Genomic DNA, 8,051 nt, shown 5'->3' with positions numbered 1-8,051 from the left:
AATTTTATGACAGCCTATATGAACATATGCATACACACACTGAAAAGTATGCAGACGGAGTGTGATTTCAGCAAAGCGTACTTTATTCAATCAGGAACAAGACAACTTTGGCCGGCTCGCAGGCCGGCTTATATCCCCCGAGAAACCGCCACCCAAAACACACCCCTACTTCCCAATAGGTTATTTACAGTGGCCAAGAGCCCCATAGGCTCTCGGCCGGGAACCTAGCCCCCTGATTGGAGCAGGCTAGGATCCGCATAGTCCATTGTCTCTTGGAGCGAAGCTCGACGTTTGTCTCTGGACTTGCCTGGACTGGATACATTACACACATGGCAGTGTGTAACTTTGCTTATAAATGCCTTGCAAGTCAGTCAGATGCATATGCACACATATATGATGTAAAGCGAGGGGGTCACTTGTGTGACAAAATGAGCAGGCAGAAAGGGGCACTCTTCCTCTGCTCACTGGTTTCTTTCTGCAAATGCACTCCAGGCTAATTTTTTCTGCTGTGGCCAGAAGCCAGAATTATCCTGGCCAAGGTGAAAATTGCCTGGAAATGCATTGACAAGTGAGCATCAGCAGGCACTGGAGCAATCAAGAGTTGCTGCATCCCATCCATAGATTCTATCCTGAAAATGTCCCCCCTTCACTTCCATTTGTTACTGCTGTAGATTCAGATTTGGGGAAAAAACAACAACCCCACACCTGCCTAGTTAATACATCTCATCAGTTAGGCATACCCTGTTTTCTCTAGTACTAATGCAGCTCAATTAACAGACAATTAAGCAATGATGATGTGCTATTGATTTTAAATTGACAAAGACAGATTTTGTCTAGATGGCTTTTGGAAGTATTGTCTGAAGATACCTGTTGGCCTATTGCCCTCCAAGAGTCAAAGCAGTGCTGTAGGAGATGGGGAAGAGTCTTTCTCTTGTGCTCCCTTGGAAAGAACAGTTGCCCTGACTAAGAAAGGTGCTAGTGCTTAACAGAGCAGTCTTTAGCAGAGTCACACCCTTTTAAGTCAACTGAAGTCAAAGGGCTTAGAAGGGTGTAAGTCTGCTTAGGATGGCACTGCCAGCTGTACATGGTTCTGTCTAGGATAAAAGGTTCTCTTTCTGCACATGCCACTCAAGACCAAACTACACACCATGACAAATTTGTGGACACCACAGGCCTGCATCGCCTCTCTTGCATCACCTGTTTCTTCAGCAACATTTAGTTCAAGATGGCACATGACATCATGTCACTGAATGTGGTTTCCCCACACTGCTTCACTGGTTGCTCCTGGTCAGAGCAGGGGGAAGAAAGTCTAACAACACCCTACCACACATCTTCTTCAAACAAAGCAGTTCTGGGGAAGTGCAGTTAATCGATGTCAGGCTACTGTTTGAACAGCCCCTTGTTTGTCAGAGTTTTGAGCCTCAGAATCTGAACTCTGATCTCACTGTGTCACTTTTCATTGGACAGCAAAATGCTGTGCAGAACAGGCAAATGAGTTCTGCCTCTGCAACCCTGAAATACGGGGGTGGGGAGAGATAGACAGTGAGAGAGCAACTGGTGGCTAGTCTGAAAGTCTTTCTTTCAACTGAAACATGCTGGGACTGAATTGACTCTAATTAAGCAGATATCTCTTTGTGAATGAATAATGAAGGATTTTATACCAAAATTAAATTTTAAAATCGAAGCAAACTGAAGGCCGTGTTTGTGTAATGAGGGATTATATGTTCAGTTCTTAAGCATTAAAGATGTAACATCTGTTTCAAATAAGAAAACTTCTTTTATGGCATAATAACTTGCTGGAATCGCTTAATTAAATGGTGCTTTTGTAGGATTTACCTGCAGCACTTATTGAAAATTTGCCACAGATCCAGCAATAATTTGCATGCTTAACAACACACATAACCAGCCCTTTCTCCTCCATCTATTATCTCCACCACACACCCAACACAATACCTTACCACTACTGTTATATTAATTGAGTGCATTTTTATCCCCTTCTTCCTCTGAGGAGCTTAGGATGGGATGCATAATTCTCCCCTTCATCATTTTATCCTCACATCAATCCAGTCAGACAGGTTAGAAAAGGGCCTAGCCCAAGGTGAGCTTCATGACTGGGTGGGGCTTTGAACCTTTGTCTTTCCAGTCCTATCCCCACACTATCCCCAGTCCTATTACACCACACTGCCTCTCTTTATGCCCTCACCATCTTTACCTTTGCTGTGGGCATTTGCTCAGCCCCAGCCCTACACAGGACTGCCTCTTTTTCTTCTGTAGTCTTATTGTGGAATCAATAATAAATGTAAGCCATCATGAGCATAAAGGGTTATGCATAGATGTATTTCAGTCCAAAGGGTCTGCTTATGTTAATCTTGTTGGGAGGGGAAGGAGAGCCTGCAGTTACGTTACAAAAAACTGCCTCTGTGGTCACTTTCAGTCCTGTCACACATTTGTAGCTATTGCCTGTTTCATGGGGCCCTTCCAAGCCTGTGAGTCATACAGTTTGAAGAATGGTCTGCTCAGAGCCAAACCAGAAATGATGCTAGGAGTTCCATTTCATATGCCATCTCCTGTGCTTTGCAAATTCCTTGTCATTTGTATGCAATGGATTACCTCAGGTTGAAAGGAAAGGATGCATCCCATGAGGCACTCTCTGGAGAAAATATCACGTTGGGTGATGGCCTCATCAAAATGCTATGTTCTGTCTAGCATTTCTCTCTACAGTCAGTCTGACTCGGATATTACTAGTAGTCAGGGGTCATTTGGGGGGGGACGCGGGGGGACGCCATCCCCCCGGGTGAGGTGTGGGAGGGCGGGGCCTGGAGCTCCCTGCTGGTGCCCCCTGGAGGTCGCCGCCGGCTGTGGGGAGGACACACTTCTGGTGATGTCAGGGGGTGTGGCATATGCTAATGAGTAATGCTAATGAGTCCCCCTAGCTCTTTTTCTACAAAATGACCCCTGCTAGTAGTTCTTCCAAAATGCTCTAGGATGTGGATGACATCTCTGACATCTTAAGGAGGGGAGGAGACACATCCAGAACATGTCACCATGGGTGTGGTTGTTTTGGGGGATTGGTGCCCTACCTAATACCAATATAAATTCCGGGGACTACTGTTTTCTAGAAAAGATTTATCCCTCTTTTCTGTGGCATCTCAGTATGACACCAGGATAAGATGTGGATTTCAGAAATTCAGGATTTCAGAAAATGAAATCTGTTCTTTCTGTCTGTCTTCAGACACTTGTAAAAAAACTTCTGTAAGATTCTTGGCCTTATATAATCACATTTAAGGGGGAATTTCAATGTGAAATGACATATCCCTGCAATTCTTTTGCCATCGCTTCTTATTGTTAATGCATCTCTCTTGAGTCATGAAGCCTGTTGGCCTGATCTATCTTGGAAGTCCTTTTGCTGCTTTGCTTTGAGACAATAAATACATAAAATGAAAAAAACCTTTTAAAAATCGCTCACTGATAAAATATAACAGTAATATAAATTAAATAAATTTTATATAAAGAGATATTTTAGAATTTTAAAGATTGCATTTAAAATTATGTAACATTATTTTACTCTTTTATTTTTATACTTAATGTTCTCTGGTTATTATTCTATGCATAGCTAGATGGGGTCTTACTGAATTCAACAGGACTTACTTCTGAGTAAACATGAATAGAATAAGACTGTACTATACTGTGAATATAAATTAATTTGGATAGCAAGAATGCACAATCAAATAAAAGATCATGACACATTACAAATATCCAGGATACAAATAGAAAAAACTCTATACCCATTTTTAAAAGAGAAATACACTGACAAGAATAGCATGTGCATGTTCAAATACAAACTTCTAATGTTGCCTCAGATTCAGTCTTTGGGAGTATTGATTCAAATACTTCTAATCCAGCAATTTTAACTCTAGAAGCCAAAGAAAGGATATGCACACAGGAAAGACCTTCATGAGCAGGCAGAAAATTGCTTCTTCTTCTTGTCTTTGTTATCAAAGAAACAATCCCGTCCAGATTAAAAATGAGCTTGTTGTCTCTTTAGCAACATCAACAGCTATGTGAATCCAGGAAGCAAGGATTCAACTTTTGTATATCGCTGTTATAAAGCTACACTATTCTGCCCATGAAACTCTATAGATGGGGTCACTTGTGATGCTGAGCTGGCACACTAGATGTTCTATTGAAATCAATGGATCTTACTTCCAAGCAGATTCTTTTAGGATGTGGGGAACAGCACATTCTCTATTCATTCTTCTATTGGTCATTTTGAGGGATGAATTGAAAACCAACCTGACAAACTTTCTGCAAATAATCTAGGAGTCAACCAGTTTGACTACTTTCACTGTATTTTGATGCTTTCCAAGGCTATAAAAACAGTTTCAGCTGGGTATTAGCTATCAGCACAGGCATCAGATAGCCAGAGTAAGTCAGAAAGAAATGCTTTCCTTGACATTTCTGACACACTAGATACGGCTGCTGAGTAACACCCAGTCAGCTGTATTCTTGTCAGACTAAAAACTCTAACAATGCAAAGGACAACACATATCCTCACGTAACATCAATTTCACTTATGCATAACAGACACACAGAGAAAAACACTACTGCTTCAGGCAGTAAGGTATGACATGCCTTAATAGGGTGAAATTCTGGATCAGCCATATGTCTTTCCTGGATTGTTGCAGTTGGACTGGGTGCTGGAGCACTGTGGATGGCCCGTACCTTGGCGGGAGTTGGGTGGATGCCCTCTGCATCCACAAGAACACCCAGGAACTCGACTCTGGGGACGCCGAACTGGCACTTTCCTTTCTTTACCTTTAGGCCTGCATTCTGCAGTTGGCAGAGGATGGCCTGGAGACACTCAGCAAGTTCTGCCTCTGGGCTTCTGGTGATAAGGACATCATCAAAAGATGGAATGACACCAGGGAGTCCATGGAGCAGATCTTCCATCAAGCTCTGGATGATCCCAGGTGCAACGTTGATGCCGAACTGCAAGCACTTGACCTTGAACGCACCCCTGTGTGTGATGATCATATAGGCTTTGGCAGTGGCATAATCTACTGGAAGTTGCTGGTATGTCTGGGCCAGGTCGAGCTTGGAGAAGACTGTGCCGCCATTCAGTGAAGCGAGAAGGTGGCTTACAATGGGCACTGGATAGGCGTGCAACTGCAGCGCCTTGTTGATTGTGCACATGTAGTCTGCACAGATTCTGACCATTTGGCTTGAGCGGGGTGACAATGGGCATTTTCCATCATGCCTGAGGAAATGGCTCCAAGACCCTGTCCAGCTCTTTAGCGATCTTCTGCTTGAGGGCGAAGGACACCCGGCAAGCCTTCATGCACATGGGTGCCACAGGCTGAAGGAGACTTCCCCAGGGATCCATCAAAGACAGTGGGAAACTCTTCACAGACAGCCGCGATGTCTACTTGGCTTGTGCGGTGGACACCCATCACGTGGATGCCCAACGGTTTGAACCAGTCCAGGCCAAGCAAGCTTAGTTGGTGGCCTTGTGCTACCACCAATCACAGAGGGCCCTTGAAGTCCTTGTAGGCGACCAGGAACATGCCGATGCCCAAGACTGGCACTCGGTGGCCCTGGAAGTCCTTTAGGATCAAGTTGAATGGCTCAAGGCATCGCCCCTTTGACTTTGGGCAGATGTGCTGGAACGTGGTCATGGAGATGATGGACAGTGCAGACCCGGTGTCAACTTCCATCTTGCAGGGCACATTCTGGACCTTGACCATCACCTAGATCTTGGTGCATGTTGAGGGCTGTAGCGTCAGGACAGGCATGCTGCTGGTCTTGGCAGATGTGGTAGAGCGGAATGAGACGGTGTGGCACTTAGCATGGCAGACAGAGGCCTTCCTTGCAACAGGCAGCGACCTGCGTCTTGACCATGGCAATGTGCCTTTGGTTGGGGCAGAGTGGTAGGCACATGTGATGTGCTCCGATTTCCTGCAGTCCTGGCATTGAGGGTCCCAGAATCAGCATGACTTTTGCTGGTGGGACCTGCCACAGCTAGCACAAGGAGCCCCAGAGTATGGTTGGGCCCCCTTGAGCTTCTGGGTAGCGACTTGGGTACGCAGCACTTCCTACTCATTTTTGTCTGAGGAGAAGTCCTAGAGGCTTTCCTGGTGAACAGCCTCAGCCTTCTGGGATGGAGGTGGCCTTCTCATCTGGCGGACCTCCTCCGTTGACTGCTCAGCTGGTTCAGCCCTGATGGCCTCCTTGTAGGCTGTTTCAAAGTCTAAGTCGTGCTTCACGAAGAGCTGTCACTGTAGGTTCTCACCTTGGAGTCTGCACACCAATTGGTTGCAGAGAGCCTCTTCCAAGTTGTGGAAGTTGCACTGGAGTGATGCCTTTCGGAGGGTGGCCACAAAGGTGGCAATTGACTCTCCTGGGGCCTGATCTCTTTTGTAGAAGGCGTGCCAGCAGGCGATTCTGGAGGGATGCAGTAAGAAGTGATCCTTCAGTTTGGTCTTGAGCGTGTCGAAGGAAACAGCAGCAAGATCCTGTGGCGCCATGAGAACTCGGGCAGTCTTGAAGGTGCAGTGCCCACAGAGGCTGAGGAACGTTATGGCTGGTGATCTTGTTGGCGGTGATGTAGAACTGGAACTGGGACATATATGCATCCCAGTCTTCTGTGGCAGCATCAAACAGTTTTATTTATTTACTTGAGCTTTTATCCTGCCCTTCCGCCAAAGCGGCTCAGAGCAGCTTACAACAATTTAAAACAACATACAATATAAAAACAGCAAATACAGATATAAAATATAATAAATACAGTAAAACTAAAGTACGGCAGTGTCCTGTGGTAAAGTGCTAGTGTGACCCAGCCATTGCAGTCAGTTCTTATTCGAACGTTTGGTGAAACAGCTCAGTTTTCACCACTCTACGGAACTGCTGGAGGTCCCGTAGTGCTCTAATTTCAACTGGGAGCTCGTTCCACAGCGTTGGCGCCACCAGGGAGAACACCTGGGTCCTGGTTACCATCAAACTGGCCTCCCTAGGCCCAGGGGGGCCCAGGTGGTGTTGTGATCCAGACCGCAGTGCTCTTGGAGGAATGTACGGGGAAAGGCGGTCCCTCAGGTAGGTAGGCAGGCCCCTGACCATTTCAAGGTATCCTTTGGTGGCCATGCTGAGCAATCGAGCAGATGGTAAGGGGATTCAGCTGGATCTCTTCCTAGTTCCTTTGTCCGGATCCCACCTTTGTCACCAGTGCTAAATAGTGGTTTTAAGAAGCCAGGGGTCTTTTGGGGCCGGAGCACTCCGGAGCGCCGCTCCGGGAGCCCAGGAGCTGGCAAAATGGCGGCAGCAGCAAGCCCCACCCCCAGCTCCCCGTGCTGCGGCCCGTCGCTGCATTTCCGGGGGCCGCGACGGAGCACTGCGGCCCCAGGGAGGCTCGAGGAGGCCTGTCGCCATCTTCCTGGGGCCTGTGCCAAAGCGCTGTGGCCCCAGGAAGGCCCATCGCCGCCTTCCTGGGGCCTGCACCGGAGCGCTGTGGCCCCAGGGAGGCCCGAGGAGGCCTGTAGCTGCCTTCCCGGGGCCCGCACCGAAGTGCTGCGGCCACAGGAAGGCCCGAGGAGGCCCGTCGCCGTCTTCCCGGGGCCCGCACTGAAGCGCTGTGGCCCCAGGGAGGCCCGAGGAGGCCCATTGCCGTGTTCCCGGGGCCCGCGCCGGAGCACTGTGGCCCCAGAGAGGCCCATTGCGCTTTCCCGCGACCTGCGCCAGAGCGCTTTGGCCCTGGGGAGGCCAGAGGAGGCCCGTCGCCGCTTCTCCGAGCCAGCGCCAGAGTGCTGCAGCCCGGAGGAGGCTGCAGGACGCCTGTCGCCACCTCCCTGAGCCAGCTCCGGAGCGCTGTGGCCCGGGGAGGCTAGAAGAGACCCCCGCTGCCTCTTCGGGCCAGCGTAGGAGTGGGGTAAGTGAGGGATCCATGGGGGGGTGGCGGAGGCTTGATTGGGGGAGTGGGGGTGGAAGAGCCTCCCCTCCCCCATCTCTTTGCCTTCTTTCTTTCCCTCCTTTCCTTCCCCTTCCTTTTCTTTACCTCCTTT

Source organism: Gekko japonicus, unplaced genomic scaffold (genome assembly GCF_001447785.1).
Source record: "Gekko japonicus isolate JY-2015 unplaced genomic scaffold, Gekko_japonicus_V1.1 scaffold188, whole genome shotgun sequence".
In the NCBI taxonomy this organism is placed as follows: domain Eukaryota; kingdom Metazoa; phylum Chordata; class Lepidosauria; order Squamata; family Gekkonidae; genus Gekko; species Gekko japonicus.
This window is presented reverse-complemented; position numbering follows the sequence as displayed.